The 19,682-nt window shown below is 42.8% G+C and overlaps 1 long non-coding RNA gene across 6 annotated transcripts in view; it reads right to left on the bottom strand.

Moving 5' to 3' along the window:
• The window catches only part of LOC112653282 (uncharacterized), a 142,097-nt gene that overhangs the window by 119,669 nt on the left and 2,746 nt on the right, over positions 1-19,682 (bottom strand). For 5 of the 6 annotated variants that reach the window (XR_007409713.1, XR_007409711.1, XR_007409709.1 and 2 more), the window contains exon 3: positions 10,910-11,017. This is a non-coding gene — a long non-coding RNA (uncharacterized LOC112653282). Of the gene's footprint in view, positions 1-10,909; positions 11,022-18,530; positions 18,607-19,682 lie in introns of all 6 variants that reach the window. The other variant, XR_007409712.1, reaches the window with a different exon arrangement.

The following is a 19,682-nucleotide window of genomic DNA, read 5'->3' as shown; positions in this document are numbered from 1 at the left end:
CTCTCAAATAAATAAAATCTTTAAAAAAAAATACTAAAGAGTTTTAAAATCTATCATCTCAGAAAAGATTGCTTATTGTTATGAGTTGAATTGTGTCCCCTCAAAATATACAAAAATATACCAAAATCCAAACTCTGAGTACCTGTGAATGTGACCTTATTTAGAAAGATGGTCTTTACAGATGATCAACTTTAGATGAGGTCATTAGGGTAGATTCTAATCCAATTATGACTGGTGTTTTTATAAAAGAAAATTTGGACACAAAGACAGAAACACACACACAGAGATCACCACATGAAGATGAAGGCAGGGCAGGACGATGCATCCATAAGATATACCAAAGATTACCAACAAACCACCACAAGCTCAGAGACAAGCCTGTAATAGATTATCTTCCTCATAGCCATGGAAGGAATTAACCCTGATGACACCTTAATCTTGGAATTCCAGCCTCCAGAACTAGACAACGACAGTTGTCTTAAACTACTGGTACTTAAACTACCCTGTTCATGGCACTTTGCTATAGCAGCCCTAGCAAAATAATATATCTACTAAGGGAAACCAGGACTTTTTTTTCCCTTAGAAGTCACTAAAGAGAAAAACATTCTGAAGAAAGACTGCAAGTCAGAAATAATAAATTTTCTTGCTATTCAATAGCTAAGTCAACCTAGTGCCAAAAAATTTTAAGGACAGAGTTTCATTTGGATAGTACCATTTATACATACAACAGCAGCACATAATCAAACAGAATATTATCCAATAGCTACCAGGACATGAAAAAAAACATGAAATTATATAGATTTCCTTTGTCTTGCAAAAGAGTTGCTCTATGCTTTTTTATGTGCCTGTGAGAACACAATTTGACCTATAATCAAAAGGTAATATAATCAGTTGCTTGATATGAAAAAGTGAAATCAGCATAGATCAGGAATGGGCTCTGGAATGACACATACTTTACTTCAAATCCTTGCTGTGTTACTCATCTTCTATGTGACTTGACTGAGCAAATTACTTAACCACATTTGAGCCTCAAATTCTTCACCAGCAAAATGAGAATTTTACATTTTACATAAACGGATTAAATAATATATGAAATATGCTTAGCATATAATAAGAGTATTTTATTATTTATATAAAAAGTAAAATTCATAAATTAAGAATATTATACACTTCTCTTGGGGAGGACAACTATTAGGTAAGTTGATGTAAGAACAAAACTCTCCATCATACACACTACATATATAAAAATACAGCCTTGGCTAGTTCCTTACTATATGACGCAGGACTTTCAGAATTTTAAAACTATCTGTCAAAACTGAAATATAAATAGGATCTTGGTGACTTTTGGCTCTGTCACAGATCAGTCCGTATGTTGCTTTCAAAGCTCTGTAATACCACTCTCTTATTCTTTCAGGTCACTAAGTTCTAGCCAGTCTAAGACAACTACCTTTACAACTTAGACTAACATGAGACTGACTTTAATAGTATAGCACAATCCACCATAATCCTCTACCAGATATTACTGATGTGTTTTTTTGTCTTTTTTTAAAATATGAGTCTTATAAAATACACATCTCCAAAGTGTAACTTATGGGCAGTCCAGGTGGCTCAGCGGTTTAGCGCCGCCTTCAGCCCAGAGCCTGATCCTGGAGACCCCGGATTGAGTCCCACGTCAGGCTCCCTGCATGGAGCCTACTTCTCCCTCTGCCTGTGTCTCTGCCTCTCTCTCTCTCTCTCTCTCTCTCTCATGAATAAAACAAATAAAATCTTAAAAAAAAGAAAAAGTGTAACTCAAATAAAGGGGACTTATTTTAAAATTTGTATGTTTTGAGAAATATATATATAAACAATGCAAAACCCAATCAATCCCCAAAATTCAAAAGGACTTTGTTATCTCATGCAAACTCTACACAACATACAAATTATACTTCAACTGTTTATTGCAATACTTATAAACTGAAATTTATACCTACATTGACATATAAAGAGAGAGAAGAAACTACATAATTAAGTCCAAAAAGACTGTAATTATTATACAGAGGATAAGGGTATTTTTGTTAATCCATTTATCAAAAACAGCTATCTACATTGGCCAAATTTGTTGGCAAATATATCAACAATCCACTTCTTGTGAGACAGGCAAATGGTAATTATTCTTAGCATCTTTTAATAAACTTTGGTGAGCTATAAAAAATGTTCAGGTGTAATGCTATTAAAACATTTTCAAAGCTAAAATTCCATGATATTACCAACAAAGCTAATGTGAAGACCAAAAAAGTATTTTCCTAAATATTTATGAAAAATGTTTTGCCTTCATACTTAGTGTAGTTCCTTTAACTTAAATATACTTTGTAGTTTAATTTTTTAAAAATGAACCTGCTTCTTGCTAAAAAATAGCACAAAGGCTGCTTTTCAGAAAGTTATGCAATTCTTTTTTAAAAATTTTTTTAAAGATTATATTTATTTATTTGAGAGAGAGAGATCATGAGCAGGGTGACGGGCAGAGAGAGAAGCAGACTCCCTTCTCAGCAGAGAGCCCGATACGGAGCTCAATCCCAGGGCTCCAGGATCATGACCACATGGAAAGAAGATGCCAACAGACTGAGCTACCCAGGTACCCACAATTAGTTTTTATTTACAGAGAGATAATTAGATTGGCATACTTAAGCAAAATAGAGTACTAAGAAAAATTCTTAGATCTTATATTCTTTTAAAAAAATTATTTTAAAAAACCTGCTCCTCCCCCCAGCTCATGCTCTTTCTCTCAAATAAATAAAACATTTTTTTAAATGATTTAAAGTTAGCAAATGCCACATCCTATTTATTCATGATACCACAGTAATATCATTTTAGGTGATCCCAAATTATAATTTTTTTAAAGATTTTATTTATTTACTTATTTGAGAGAGAACAAGAGTTAGAGAGTACAAGCAGGGGGAGCAGCAGGAGAGGGAGAAGCACGCTTCCTGCTGAGCAGGGAGGCCAATGTGGGGCTTAATCCCAGGACACTAGGATCATAACCCGAGCTGATGGCAGATGTTTAACCTACTGGGCCATGCAGGTGCCCCAATTCTAAATTATAATTCTAAGAATTTTTTCAAAAGGTAAATAACAGCAATAGAAAATTAAATATAGGGCAGCCCGGGTGGCTCAGAGGTTTAGCGCCTGCCTTCGGCCCGGGGCATGACCCCAGGGTCCCGGGATCGAGTCCCGCATCGGGCTCCTTGCATGGAGCCTGCTTCTCCCTCTGCCTGTGTCTCTGCCTCTCTCTCTCTCTCTCTCATGAATAAATAAATAAAATCTTAAAAATAAAAAGAAAATTAAATATACTTTCTTTTTCTCTTAAAGTCTTCATGTAGAAATATTTTTAAAAATCACAAATATATTAAGAGAATATAATCTGTTCATTATTGGCAAAAGACTGTATCAATAATTATCCCCTAAAGGGCAATGACTATGCTTTTATCTACCTCATATGCAGTAAGCGTGGCACGAACTTAATAAATAGGTGTTAACTATCCATACCTCAAGAACAATAAGCATAACAAAATTCTCATAAGAATCAAATAATGGCAAAATCCTAAATGGCTGGGATGTCAAAACAGGCCATGAACAAAATTTTACAACATGCATATCTAACATTAAAAGAAAAATCACCGTTTTGCCCACAGAAAAATTCTGAGATCACATCAGGAAATTGTGTATTGTGTATTGGTTATGTCAATAGAAAATACACAGCCAATGCTAGTTTTGAAATAATCTCAACTCAGTCTAAAGTGAAGTCATTAAGGACTGAGAAGAAACACTGCAGATATTTAAGTAACTATAATCTTGAATCCTGGTAGTATACATATGTTTTATAAATACATACATCTATACTGTTTTTTCCATATTTGGATGTTTCTGTAAATAACACATCACCTTTCTTCAAGGAGATACAGAACTAAGAAAATAAAATGTTATATATGGACTATAGACTGTTGTGTCTCACTGGCATCTCTGGTTTTAGCATTGCTGGTTTGGTGTTTAATCTATATTCTCACCACTACTGCCCAGATTCATATTATAGTCACAAAGAAAATAAGTTAGGGGCTAATTTCCTCTACCTACACCTTTTCTGTTGAGTTTCACCAACCTGCTAGAGCAACAAGGGCTATCTAACCAGTGTAGAAAATTCCTTATATTACACATTACAGATGTTCACCAGAACTTTCAACTAGACAAGAAATGCCTTTGAAATATTTATAGGCAGGCAGGCAGACAAACGCGTGCGCGCACGCGTGCACGCACACACACACACACACACACACATATATATATACACACACAGAGCTCTCTCTCCAGACAGAAAAGGTACAGAAATGAAAGAAATCATATTTAGTGAGTGTGAGCAAATAAAACAATGCTAAATAAAAAGTGTACTGAATGTTGATATCTGATTACATTGGTTCTCTCCTCCCCAAACTAACATGCTAGGGAAAATTTCCTACTAGAAGCTGCTGAATACATGATAATTGACCTAAAATAGAGAAAAATATGTTACCTGGTTTGCTTGTTAAAACACAACTACCCTGAGAATGTTTATAGCACTGACAAAGCTACTATTAGTAGCTTCACCTTCCCTTAAAAGAATGATTACTACTATCGCAAGTTTCCTAGTACATATTTATAGAAGGAAGCAAATATTTGTTAAGCCAAGTTTCTGGTCTTGAGGCAAGAGATTTGGGAGAAGATAGTTTTACAATAGGATACATTAACTCCATCTCTAGTTATATTGATATTTTTTCATAGGCGAGGCATGGCACTGTGTGAATATTATGACTCAAGCTTACTCATCTCAACGAAGAATGAATTAAATTTGTTAGAGTAAAAACCTGAAAGAGAATGTACATGCATGTAATTCTAGGTTGCCATTTTTAGAAAAGGGTTTTTCTCCAGAGATTTTAAAAACGTGTTTCCACATTATTCTATTTGTGCTATTCTCACTTTAGTGCTCTGGTAAGTTGGTTGCTAAATAGAAACAAGAAACAAACTCACTTTCAAACAGAAAGTCGTTTGTGATCTGACCATCGCATAAGCTACAAAAAAAAAAAAGCGATTTGTCAGTCTTAACTGTCAAAATATACCGAAAAATAGATACATGTATATGTAAAGAGACACTTATATTTGTGTCCATTCCTATTTTCCCAGAACAGATGCCATGAAGAGATCAGAAAACTGACTCCAGGGTAAGAAACCTACAGACAGTTTTATTGTACCCAAACTACCATTTTTTCCAGGGAAGTCCAGAAAATAAAGAAGAAAATCACAGGCTCTGTAGGACACATATAGCCTTCTCATTCTGTAAGCAGCTTTCAGGCTGATAAGGCTTCAGTGTTTTTCCCCACAGAAAAAAATAGTCTAAGAGAGAACCCTCTCCTGCATTCACAGTCACCAAGTTATATAAGCCTGTAGATGGTCTTTAATCACAGGCTACCACAGTGGTCAGTCAGCCAGTACCCAAAGATGACAATGTGGACTGAAGAAAAGAGTGTTTTGAATGGAAGTCAGGAGAACTGAGTTTTATTCATGGCTCTGGATTTACTATATGGTCTTGGGTAAGTTACTTAAACTTCTCTGGGCCTTTGCCTTTTATTTGTTTTATTTTATTTCATAAGCAAAATAAGAGGTAATCAAAAAAACTTTAATTATGGCTAGAAGGACACCAAAGAGCATGTAGATCCATCCACAAATTCACAGATGAGGACAGAAAGCAGAGAAACATGACCACTCACAGGTGATTAGACTATAAATGTTCCAACAGTCTTCACAGGTCCAACATTTTAAAATTTATTTAAAAGGACAAATCGTTATGTCAAGTTTTTTGACATGTCAAAGAAAATGCGTAAAAGGCAAAAAGATAATCATCAAATTTGGAATGATGATTATCTCTTCAAGAAGCCTTAAGGGAATACCATCGGGAAGAGCTTTGATTGTACTGGTAATATTTTATTTCTCAAACGAAGTCTGCAGTACAGGGCTGTTTACTTTTCTCTATATATCACATATTGTCTGAAATACTTTCTAATCATTTTTTAAGTGACCACCAAACATCTTTAACCAAAAGCTGAATGAAATAAATGAAAACATTTCTCTGGAATATTAAAGGTCAATGGAATTAGTGCATGGACATCAAACATTCTCCTGTTGAGCTTAAAAGATAAGTATCAGTATGACCCCCTAATATATGAAAAAAAAAAAAAGCGCTTGGCTGTAAATATATTTATATATGTGTTGTGCACCTCCACACACAAAAAAACACATGTATCCATATAAAACTATGTCCACTTTCCAGCCTAGTAAAATATTAAAAGTACACAAACAGCACAAAACACAAAATGAACTCTATTATTAGTAGCATGATTAAGCGACTTAAGAATACTGAGGTACCTAATAATTTGTACTCTAAACATCTGCCTAAAAAAATACTTTCAGGAGTCACATCTGATAGCCTAGTGTTTAATCTTCAGGGTTCTTTGTTTGTTTTTACTGAGACTACAGTGATTTACCTAAAGTAACCAGAGGCCTTTCTAAACCTTTACAATGGAACCTACCTGTAAAAACTAAGTCCCTCTGAAATCTCTGAAATTTTCCAACAAGAAAGTATAGGTCATTCAGCAAAATATATTTACTGTATACTACCATAAAAGCTATTTAATTGTTATCATTATGATGCAGATATATAATGGAAACAGATGTTCCTTTTTCCTTTCAGCAAAGCACAGGAAAAGCATAAACTTGCTGATATTGCATGGACTACTATCATAGCACAATAGAGGAAAAAAGACATTAGCACATGACAATATTAGTTTTTACTACACAACTAATTGCATAAAAAGTATAACTTGAGATCATTAAATCAATATAATTTTCAGCACTACAGAAGGGAAACAAATAGATTTGTATAACCAGCCTATTTCACATCTGCAGTTGAGAAAATACTTCTGAAAGACTAAGTATATGCAAAATGCTGCCACTGCTTTCAGAAGACAAGGAAAGAGTGTTCTGTTTTCTTTGCTCATGTAATATAAATTAGAATGCTGCCTCTACAGAGAAATTTTTTAAATCGTATCAGTATAAACCAGAAGAACCTTTCTGGAAAAACAATCTGGGAATCGATATCAAGAACCTTAAAAAACAGTCTGTACCATCATCTAAGCAAATTCTTTTGTAATAATACATTGTAAGGAAATAACCAGAAGGATGAATAAGATTTATTTAAAATGTCATTCATCATCATTTTATTTACAATAATGGAAAATTAAAAATCTAACTCTCCAATAGTAGAACAATGATTAATTAAATCATACATGTTAAAACATTAAAGTCAATATAAATGACTTTAATAATTTTAATTATACAGCAAATTTTTCACTGTATGATGCCAACCGAAAAAAGCAGGATACAAAGTGGTATATCTATCTACATATGTATAAATAAAACATGTAAATGCTAGGAAGAAAAAGGCTTAGAGAAAATACACCAAATGTCATTTCTAACTTTTGCAAATTATTATGAGCAAATACCAGCTTTTTAATCACAAAGTTATATTTTCTTTAAACAATTAAACAATTCTATTTCTATGTTCTAATATTCTATGTCCTTGTTCAAAGTTTCTAAAACTTCTTTGCATCAAACAATCCTATAAGTATTTATAAATAAATTGACTTAAAGTTATGTTGCTATATTACTTGATCCTAAAATCTGGCATACAAAAAAAAGTGTGTGTCAATCACACAGACAACACTTTTCCTATGTCAAATAAGATACTTAGAAATTAGAGATAATTTTTATGAGACAAATATTATAAATGGTTACATAAGAACTATTAACATGATGATTTTTAAGTCACCAAGTCAAAGAAATGTTTCAATTAAAACTATCTCTGAACCAGATAGAGTAGCCTATTAATTGCTCTCCCCAACAGGCCAATAAAAAGTTTGCCATGGCTCTTATTAGGATTCCTGGTTTCATGATTCTATTTTTACAGAAAGGAGCTGATTTGTCTTAGGCTATTACTGTCTATTACTTCTAGAAGTCTTGAGGAAAGGTGGGAAGCAGCAAATTCTGGCAATCTGCCTAAAGAGAAATCAATGAAACAAATTAATCCTTCGCAGGCTGCAATGACACAGTAATCCATCATTCAGAGCTGCTTTTATATAGCAAATCAGAGAGCAGAGGAAAGAGCCCTGGGGGACATCACAGACAACAACTTACACCAACACTGGGAAAATACTGAGGAATCAGTTTATTTAAAGAGGATAGATTTCAGTTGATTGCCTATTTCGTCAAATAAAGATTTTTTTCTTTCACAGTGTAGTGAATCCAAGGCCCAGTGACTTTATCTTCAGAATTCAGTACCAAATATCCTAGCTGACATCAAGAGGGGATGAATGTTTTTAAATAATTAGCATCATTAATCAGTATAAACAAATATCTAGCTAGAGTAATATTACTTTTTCCATTAAAATTCCAGGTGTTAAGCACATTCCTTGTTTTCAGCAGGGATTAACTCTATATGCAGCCACTAATCTACAACTTAATTGACCAATTCCTGGTAAACCGCATATGAAGTATCTTTTTCATATATAAAATATAACCATTCACAATATGTGTAACTTTCTAAGTACTCTGTTAAGTTTAAAGACTTGAACATTTTAATTTCACCTCTAGCCATAAAAGTTCCAATAGCAAGTTAAATTATAAAAAGACTTGCTTTGGGGATCTCTGGGTGGCTCAGCGGGGTTTAGTGCCTGCCTTCAGCCCGGGACGTTATCCTGGAGTCCCAAGATGGAGTCCCACATCAGACTCCCTGCATGGGGCCTGCTTCTCCCTCTGCCTGTGTCTCTGCCTCTCTTTCTCTCTGTGTCTCTCATGAATAAATAAATAAAATCTTTAAAAAGAAACAAAAATTGCTTTGAAATAATAAGCAGTTCTTTAGCTTTTAATGTCATCAACAATGCTGAAAGATGAAATTAAAAGTGGTTTCTTTTTTAAAAAATAAACATATCAACGTACAGCAATTCATTCACACTGAGTATATTTATTTATACATACAAAAGAACACCTAAATTTATTCATGCCTGTGTAGAAACTCCTGCACCTGAGTATGTCTTACTGGAGTAATGTATTCTGAGTGGAATTATACTTCCTAGATGGAAACTCAGAACAAGAACGATAAAGTCACAGTAAATTACTATTGTTAAATACATGCATCACTTTTGTGGTTAAATGTAAGACATGAGAGAAAAGGACTTCCAAGAAATAAACAAAACAAAACAAAAAACCTATCACAATGGTCCCTGAAATGTTAAAACCCAGAATATCTAATCACAGATGAAAAATAGAAAGAAAAAAAAAAGGTTAAATAAATGCTACCTCGTCAATTTTTGAGGGGCATCTTCGATTCTGCAGTGCATGGCCATATGACTGCAATTCCTGGCCATGCTGATACATTTTTAATTCAATACATGGATCTAGTATTTATTGATTTAATAAGGTTAGGGTATTACATTGTTGCTGCTACTGATGAACTGTCAGCAATTCAACCTAGTAAAATCTTACAGAGAAATATATATTTTAGGGGAGCGAGAAACAACAGCTATGTAAATGTAATCCCTTCACTACATACGACAGTGGCAAGAGCAAAGCCCCTTCTTTCCTAGACTGTGTTGAGCGAGCTCCAGACATTTGCTCTTACTAAGGATGTTGGCCACCAACTGATTGAGGTTACAGTGAGGGGACTGGAGCAGAGCCTCACAGGTACACCTTCAGAACTAGGGAAAGCAAGGATTTATCTCCCAGTTTCCACCTGTGACCTCTCCTCATAGGTTCTGCAGCATGTACACACGCGGGAACATACACATGCACATACACACACCCAAAGACCTGAGCCCTTATCTTGTCACCTAACAGATGTTTAAAGGAGCCTTCTGGGATTTCTCTCTCTAGACCCTAACATTGTGTATGCTTTGTTAGCATGCAGGAGTACATCAAAGAAGGGGGGAAGCTCACTTTCTCAAAACCAACTCTGCCAAAATACAACCAAAGGAGACGGGCTTTAAAAGCTATGTGAGGGGATCCCTGGGTGGCTCAGTGGTTTAGCACCGCCTTTGGCTCAGAGCATGATCCTGGAGTCCTGGGATCGAGTCCCACATCGGGCTCCCTGCATGGAGCCTGCTTCTCTCTCTGCCTCTCTTTCTCTTTCTCTCTCTCTCTCTCTCCCATGAATAAATAAAATCTTTTTAAATTTTTTTTAAATTAAAAAGAGAAAAAAGCTATGTGAAAGTAAGGAGGTGGTACGGGATCCAGAATCAGAAAAGGGGAGAAAAATCCACCAAAGTTGCTGAAGCACTTGGGGACTATCGGAAAGCTTTTTGCACTGCTGTGCTACCCTGCTTGTGGGCTTATTTTCCCAACGTAGACACCTGGGAAGCATGTTGTACTCCAGCTTTTCCCCCCGACTTTGAAGAAACGGATAATCTAAGGAGTGGTGCTGCTGCTGGGGTCAGTAAAACTATGCTAATTGGTGAACCTAATTGCTTCAAGCAGTCCTGCCTCTAAACATGGAGAGCAGAGTTGATGGAGTCAGTCTGTTCCTAATAAAATGAAGAAGCACTGAATTAAATTCCCAAGGAAGGCACTATAAAAGTTTCCACAGTGTAACCAAATGACTTCACCTATGCTATTACCCCTAAGATGACATCTTTGAAAGAAAGCAGAGCCCAGTCAGGCTCCATATTCATAAATTGGCTGAGCTTAGGCCAGTGAATCTGGATTGATTTAAAAAGGCTTTTTCATCCTTCCAATCAAATGAAGTCACTGTTAATTAGATGCTTTCTGTTAACAATGTCACTCTTGCCCGCATTACCTGCTCACACTCGCAGCGCCTCTAGTGCAACATCTGGAGCAGCAGCTCCCCTGCAATCAGTCCTCCCAGGTTTGGCTGGAGGGTGGTGGTATTTCCGTTTCTCCATCCCTGTCTGAAGGAACATACTATTCAGTGTACTGATGGCGACATACATACCCACGCGTCTCATCTGCAAGATGATAAAACAAGTACGGGGTCCTCCAAAACAGTTGGCATGAACTACACAGCGGGTCCCCCCCCCCCCCCCCGGGCAGTTCCCGCCCCGTGGAGAGACGTTTTCCGAAAACACCAAAGGCCACAAAGTTCTCTCCCACGGACTTGGAAGCTTTCTTAAGACCGAGTTCCTCCTGAAACTAGGAAACTTTGGGGCCGCGCCGCAAGCCTTGCTCCTTAGCGCTCTGCCCCCCCCGCCCCGCCCCAGGCGGTCTGGGCGCCCAGGGCCCCGCGAGCCCCTAGACGGCCTGGAGCACGGCCGCCCCGCGCAGGCGCAGAGTGCTGGAGCCCCGGGGGCGCGAACCCGCGCCGCGCCCACCTGCTGACTACGACGACTGGGAGTCTCTGAACTTCACAAAGTTGGCCAGAAGCCGCCCGCACTCCCTCGGGCCCCCCCCTTGCAGGGACGCTTGCAGCCCCGGCTCCTCAGGGAGCCTGGGTGGGCTTGGGTGGGCCTGGGTGGGCCTGGGTCTCCGCACGCCGCACAGCCCACCTGCGGCACCGACGGCACCGCGACCCCTGACCTCGGGCGGGACCCCGCGGCCCCCGCGCGCAGCCCCACGCCTGCGTCGAGCGCCCGGAAGCCAGCGCGGCGAGCGAGGCTTCGCGCCCGGATGTGGGCCTCGCTTCCGGGAGCCGCTGGCCCGGGCGGCTGTGCGGCCGGAGGGGACCCCCGCGTCGGGGGGAGCAGAGGGGAGGCGGACGGAGCGGCCCCGGGGCCCACGGGGGAGCCCGGCTGGCGGAGGGCAGCACCGGTTCGCAGGGGAGCCCCCTCCCCACCGGAGCCAGGGCCCACGGCCTCCGGCCGCTCTGCTCCGAGGGCGCCACCGACAGATCGGGCCCTGGCGGGCGGTCCCGGGGGCGCAGGCCTTCATGGCGGGCGGGGGGGTTCCTGAGCCAGGGCGGCTGACCAGGCCGTGCACCGCACCTGGGGCAGCACCTGCGGCCTTGTCCCGGACTCCGGGCCGCCTGAGCATCTTGGGGACCACAGCCTTGGGGGCGTCCGCCTGTCGGGGACGCGGGACGGGCGAGGGGGGCGGGGCGACAGTGAGGTCGCATTTCCTCGATTTCCTCGACCTCCCGGAGGGCGGACCCACAGCAGATGGGGTAGATGGGGTTAGACAGTCACGGTGGAAGGGCAGGGCCATGCGGAGACAGGCCCACTCTGCAGTTGGGGCTCGCAATTACGGGCCTTCAAATGTCTGACCCCCAGGGCCTCGCCCGCAAGAGAGTTTGGGGAAAGGAACCTTTTCCTGGGACTCTTTGATGCCCGGCACGTGGGCTCAGGGAGGAAGGCAGACAATAGCCGCCGCCGCCGCCGCCGCCACACCTGCGATCTCTCATAGCATGAGATCGGGACAATGATTGGAGTCGTCTCTCCTTCCGATTCCAGAGGGAGCTCACACCTGCAGCGTCAAGGTCATCCTTCTCCCGGAGACTGGAACGGCGCATCCCAAAAGCTGCTAGGGCCCCAGCCGCCCGCACCCGAGGGGCCTCCCCCGCGCCCGCGCGCTCGCCGACGGAAAAAGGCGATCTGGATTTTTGCTTTTTTTTTTTTTTTCATCTCAGTGCCTGAGGGAACCCTAAATTGGGGGTTTGTTCGGTGTAATACAATCTTTCGACCCTCTGGAGACCAAACTGCAACCGAGCAAAGAGACATCAGGCGGGAGAAGGAGGGGGTGCAGAGGAGAGTGGCGAGCCGACGTCTGGGCAGGTGGTGCGCGCGGGCTGCTCCGCCCGGCGAGGGCACCCAGGGCGCCCGGCCCCGCGGCCCCCCGCAAACCCGGCAGCAATTTGGCCACGTGCTTAGGCTCTGCGTTTTCGGGCGTCACACACACACACACACACACACACACACACACACAGCGGCACGTGTCTCTCTCTGGGTCCTCGGGTCCGTCTGAGGTTGTTCAGACAGCGGAACCCCGCGGGTTCCCGCCGAGCTCGGCCACTGGATCACTTCGCTCAGGCGGGATGAGGGGCAGCCCTAGGGAGGGCGGAACAAACTGCTGGGCGTTTGGGGACCCCGCGCCCGGGAAGGGCAGCTAGAGTGACAGGCCCGGGGAGGAGCGGCCGGGGCTCCTCCCCGCCCTCCGGTCCGGTCACCTGTCATCCCGCGCTCTCCCGGGTCCTCGTCACGCTCCGCTCTCCGCGGCCACGCGACCACCCCTGGACAGCCCGCGCTGCGCGCCCTGGTGGCTCGCAGGTGCCCCAGCCCTGGGAGCCAGGGCTCCCCCCTTACGGAAGCCTCTAAATAGGAAGGCACAAGCGCCGCGCTAGCCGCCTGCGTATCCGCGTCTCAGACTCGCACCTAGCAACGACTCGCTACGGTTGGGGTGGTGGGGGGTTCTTTTAAAAGTATATTAAGGGATCATTGGCGTCTCCCCGTCAAGTCATTACGCCTTTATCCCCATCAATTAACCACACCTCCAAGGGCTGCTATTAGGAACTAAATTGAGCTGCAAAAGTAGGTATCCCGTTTCAGGCAGATGTTGTCACCTCCCGCAGAGATAAACGGCCGGCGGGGCCAGACCCGCAGCTTCAGCAGCTGCCCGAGCGGCGACGGACCAGGTTCAGGACTCGCAGCTGCGGGACCGGGGGGAGGTCCCGACCCTACGTTGCGCCTGGAGCCTGGGAGAAGCGGAAGGGCCCGAGCTCTCGGACGTCAAGCGTTGTGCAGGTCCGGGGCAGGTGTCTCCAGAGTTGTGCCAGGGAAAAGGCCAGATAAAGAAAAAGAAAAAAAAAAAAAAAACAAACAGCCATGCGTTTTTGCGCAGAGGACTGGAGAATGTTCGCAAACCCGGAGCTCCCCGCCAGAAGAGGGGCGTGGATGACAAGAGGACAAAGTAATGAGTTTGGCCGGCAGCCCTCCTCCGGCAAACCTCACCTCCTCTTCCCGCCACTTCAGCCTTCTTCCTCCCCCCAGAATCCCAGACCGCCTTGTGGAGGAAGGCGCAGGGTTGCATAGGGATGCTGGATATGGAGCTAGGGAATCCGGGACAGAAACGTCGCGTTTAGGACAAAGGGGTTCACCAGGGACCGCCGCGGACCTCTGCACAGACGTGTCTCTCCGCTCTTTCTCACCCCATCACTCCCTAGGACTTGGGGCAAGGCTGTCGTCTGCAGCTGGGAGGCCCCGAGAGTTAAGGGAAGGGGGGAATAGGGGACGTGGCCCTCACTGCAGTTACAGGGCTTTCCTCCCGACACTGACCACAATAAATTTAGCTAAGGCTAAAGGAGATTAATTTCCCAGCATAATCCAATTAAAAGATTTCTAAAGTAATCTTTTGCGAAGATGAAAAAAAAAAGTGCGCCGCGAAAGAGGGGACTGGTTTTGATGACAGTGATTTATAACCTCGGCGCAGCTGCGCTGGTCCCTCGCTCTCATGCACGCGATGTGACCAAAGCATCCCGTCGGTGCCTCTAGTCCAAACCCTCGCCTTCCTGAAAGACAGCCATCCATCACGCCAACCTGGGCTGGGGTTGCTTACGAGCACCATAGACTTTTTTAAGTGCTATTAGATTTATGGTCTCTTTTTCGACGCCCATCCAGAGTAATTAGCACATATGTTCTAAATAGATGATAGTTTTGTGAGCAATAAAGCAATTACCCATCGTTGGAGCTGACAGTTCCTCCAACTAAACTCCAACCAGCAGCTAATTGGAAAAGTCATTTCAGCTCCATTGTCTGCAATTAGTCCTGCTAAACTACTACACCCCAACTAGCTGGTTTGAGGTTAATTTATTCAGTGTTGTATTTGCAGGAACGAGGCATTGGCACGAAGGGACTTGCCTTTTGCCCCTCCAGACTGTGCCCTGGAACTAAAGAAGCAGGTGGGAGTGAAAGGCCAGTATTTGGGAGCCGGTAGGATTCCCAGGGGAGGGAGTGCCTGGCCGCCCCAGCTTCAAGGTCAGTGTCCAGCTCGCTCAACACAGCGGACAGAAAAAGCCATTGTTTCTCCTACTGGGCAGTAACTGAAGGAGACTGCTCAGTGCATGCTACCAAAACCTTGGTTAAAAGTAAGCACAGAAAAAGTGACTAAGTTCTGAGCTCACCTTTCCTCTCGCACACCCAGTCCTGATCCTGAGCCACCAGACTGTCCCTAAAGGGTAAGGGTGTTTTGGTGTCCCACCAAAACAGCAAAATTCTGAGCCCTCATTGGGCAGAGGGAGGCTCCAATTCTTGGAGTAGTTCGAGGAAATAAAAGACCAGAAAAGTCAAGAAGCCCTGCTCCTGCCTGCAGCTTCTCTGAACATAAAGTCACTTCACCCTTGATATTGGGGTTTCTTCTTGACTTTTTTTCTTTCTTTTTCTTTTTTCTTTTCTTTCCTCATCTTTTTTCTTCTTTCCTTTTTAAAGCTAAGCCCAATGAATACAATACTTGTGCACAGTGAGTGGAAAAAATGTGTTAAACGTCGGTTTGACGCCCCACCGGAGCTTCCAAATATCCAACGGCTGGGATTCTTCTACTTAATTTAATCTTTATTAGACAGGGCGGCTCCTACCCTCTTATTCACCAGGAAACACCAGGAAACGGATCTGTTGGGGTTCAGAATTGAGGACGGTAAGGAGAGGAGTTAAAGAGGGATTAATCCTCTCCCTCCCAACCTCAAACTTTGGAACTTCGATCTCCTGTAGGCTGGGGTAGATGGGAGGGGTTCAAGGTCCCAGCCCTGACAGCCAAGGGTCTCTGCAATCTGGAGCAGGGGGCAGGGAGGCTGGCATGTTGAGATGGGAATCTGTAGCCCCGGTAACCATGTATTCCTCTAAAGGAATTTACAGCAAAGTGACCCAGGCTCTGGGAGCAATGTGAATCTTACTTAAAAGAACTTGGGGGGGGGGGGGTGGTAGAGAGAGCGGAGAGCTTCTTAGGAGGTAAAGCCCAGTGCTTTCAGTCCTAGAAATCAAATGTCCTTTTCTGGATAGTCATTTATACTTCAGCTGTGGGCTGTTCCTCTTTTTAAAAGTCAATGTAATGCTTAAGGAAGACAACTTAGGTGGTATTTTAGTTAGCATATGAGACTTACAAGAGGAATTCTAATTTCAAAACAAATTGTAATCAGATTCTCAGTTTCAAAGATTTAAAGATATGTATCCATAGCAAGAACAACTTTTAAACTGCCTAATGGCGGGCGCTTGTTTTCCATTTATTAATTGTGTTTTAACCAACTTAATCCCAAGAAAGGCTGAAAAGAAAAAAATGCTGGGGAGCTATTGAAAGTAATGGTCTCGCCTTAACCCATCACCTCTCACCTGTCACACAATCTCTACCCTCTGAAAAGAAATCCCCCGGTTAGTGTAACTTCCAGTTGAAAACAAAGAAAATCAAATGTTTTCACTAAAAGACTGTCCATCGTGCTCTCAGTTATTTGCTTTCTTTGGGGGGACTTAAATATGACATCTGAGAGACCCAGGGCAAGAAAAAGCTGAAGGAAGAGTCAGCTGACAGTATCACCAGGATTGGTAGAGAATCTTTGTGTGGGGGTGTGTGTAAAGGCAAAATAACCCACCCAATCAAACCCTGCCCCCAGAATGTGTAAGAAACTTTTACATATATATATCTATGCACTCCGAAAAATCTCTAAGCACATGTGTGCAGAAACGTAGCCCTACGCAAGCTCAGCTAGCTATCCACACACATGTATTCACTTCTGGAGTAAAGGCATTTCATTGCTCCCATAGTTTCTTTCCATTAAGAGCGATTAGATGATGTCTATTCAAAGTTGCTGATCCAGAGAGAAAATAAGAGTAGATAAAAGGAGATTTCAAGTGACCTCCTCATCCCTTTCACACCAACCTGAGCCCTAGAATAGCCAAGGATCAACTAACACAAAAGCCCTTTCCTTTTTCTTTTCAGCTTCAGAAGATTTCCTGCAAAGGGTTAACAATAAAACAGAACTATTCTCAAGTTTTGTTAGATCATGCCTTTCGAATACTTTATTAACTCCTCCCATAGTTAGGCTAGGTTTATTATTCACCTCCAAAACAGGTAAATAAAATAGACATAGCATAAGAGAGGGCATAATTATTTACTGCTCCATGTGGTTTATATCAGTGGTGTACTGTGCTCATTCTTTTTCATTTAAACTTTACCTAACCCCTTCTCACTGCCGGTGGAGGACACTGTAATAAACATATCTTTCCACTGACAGGTTAGAAGGAAATGTTAGCTTTATTATTTAGATCAACTTTCTGATAGGTAAATACTACTATTGTAAAATGACCACGGTTACCAACAGATCTGGTGGCTTTGTAAGTCAATACTTTTTCACCAGTTTATCTTATAGTTTTAAAAGTGACATTAAAGAATTAAACATATTTGAGCAATCTTTAATCCGTTAATGTCCAACTCAGATCTACTCTCATGGGCTAATCCTGCAGTAAAAGAAATAGGTGCTCTAACAGGTAACTATTAAGAGAAATTATTACATGGTGTGGTGGATTGTATTGTCAGGGAACTTTAACAAGCTTCAGAATCATTTCAAAATTCCAACTCTTCATCCAAATCCAGCCCATTTCCCCCAGGAAAAAGAACCATGCAGTTATTCTTCACTCTAGTCCAGCATTTAAAATAAGGAAATACACTCTGTAGCATAAAAGTCTCCAGTTCTTTCCTTCTTTTGCATAAATGCATTTAGATAGCGAAGGCTTGATTTTTACAAAAAGTAAATATTTGGCCTTGGCTTCTCTAGTGTGCTAGGAATGATTGTCACTTTTCCTCCGATAAAAGGCTTGATTTGCATCCAAAGGTCAGCACTAGCTCTCCTGCCATCCTCCCGTGGCTACTCCTGGCCCTCTTAACTGGAGGTCCAAGCAGAAAGGGGAACTGCTTCCCTTATCTCTCTTTCCAAAACACGTGCTTTAACTGGCTGGCTTGTGATAGAAATGTAAACTGTTTTATAAGGTAAAACGGGGTTTTTTTTCTTTGTCACCAAAGGTGACAGGCTACCAGAGTGATGGTGAATATGCAAGCCTACTGATCTGTGGTTCAACTACATGGGCAGGCTCAGAGCAGGCGGTCCAGCAGAAGCTCAGCTCCCACTTTGGCCTTTCCATCCTTCTTTTCACTTTAACAAAGGCAGAACTTTCTACGGCTGGGCAGCCACAATACACACTGAGTTCAGTCTTGGGGGTGGGGGTGAATTTTTGATATAGGCAGGGGCGTTTGTTTGTTTGTTTGTTTGGGTTTGCATTTTGACTTCTTACTAATCACGAAACACTGGGCAGGCATTACTGTGCCTCTCTCCACCCTTTTCTTCAAAGTATCATTTTGAAGACCATTTTAAACATATCTTCTTTAACTGTTTTCTGCCCGGCCTTAATCTCATGCCAAGGGAGACTAATTGATTCAGCACCTTTAAAACAAGATCTTTGGGAAAGGTCTGCAGTAAGAGCAGAAGAACTGACCTTTCTCCCAATGATTGCAGGCATGTTCATCTCTCCAGATGAGCGTGATAACACACGGTTATTTCTGCTTTCTGGTCTCTCTAAACAGAAAAATACCACTTTTAACAATTTAGGGGTAGGGAAGAGGTACAGGAGATGACTGTCTACACATACCTGGTCATTTGTAGCATCTCATCACCCTTGAACTAGATGTAGAAAACATTTTCGCAAGGCCACCACCTTTGTTTACTGTGATTTACCAAAAAGCCAAGAGAAATGATCTGGTGAGTTTTGGAAGAGCAAAATACCAATATCAAAAAGGTCAGGATTAATGAAGAATGCTTTGGGCCTTCCTGGAAAGAAAGATTTGGTGTGTGTGTGTGGGGGGGGGGGGGGTTGATCCACCAGAAAGTCTGCTTGGATCCGGACTCTGGCTCCAAGAATGCAAGTCAGTGCAGTACACGCAGCCACCAATCTTTGCTTCTCTCCTTCTCCCAGCAGGTCCTAAGTGTTTGCCGGCTATCCAGCTAGGAGAGATCAAGTGTTGTGTGGAAGATCTTTTTAAAAAGTGATGAAGGCTGAGCCATGATGCCAGCAAACCACAAGGGAAGTTTTAAGCTTTACAGCCTGATTCCTCTTTCCCAAGCAGAGGGGTAACTTCTCACCATCTCTTAGGGGAACCACACTGGAGACTGTGTGCCCTGAATGGGCCTATGGAGACTAGACAGAGGAAGCCTTCAGAAAGGAAGCTGGGGAGTCCAGACCCTGGTGAGCCTTTTCCCAGCCCTGGATGGGCCTCACCAGTAGAGAGGCACCTTGGAGAGGACCCAGTATATAAGCCACTAGTGACCTGGCAGTCTCAAGAAGGGTACTGAGGCAAGCGCCAGAGCGGGTGTAGGTCCAAGAGCCACATCCACGAGCGTAGACTTAAAGGCAATGGACATGAAGGGCTTGAGTGAGAAAGGAGGGAAAGAGAGCTGAAGAAGGGTGGATATAGCAACTGTGTTTTCCTTCCCTGCAGCTGCGTGTGCCTGGACACTTGGGTGGGGTTTCAGTTTGGGGACCTATATGCGCCCACAAAATCTGATCATTTTTCTGTTCTACCCAACAACAACAGATACCTTATGTCCTGGTTGAGCGTGGGGTGCCTAAGGCCCCAGGACCAGTGTGCCA

Source organism: Canis lupus, chromosome 3, assembly GCF_003254725.2.
Source record: "Canis lupus dingo isolate Sandy chromosome 3, ASM325472v2, whole genome shotgun sequence".
Classification (NCBI taxonomy): Eukaryota; Metazoa; Chordata; class Mammalia; order Carnivora; family Canidae; genus Canis; species Canis lupus.
This window is presented reverse-complemented; position numbering and strand designations above follow the sequence as displayed.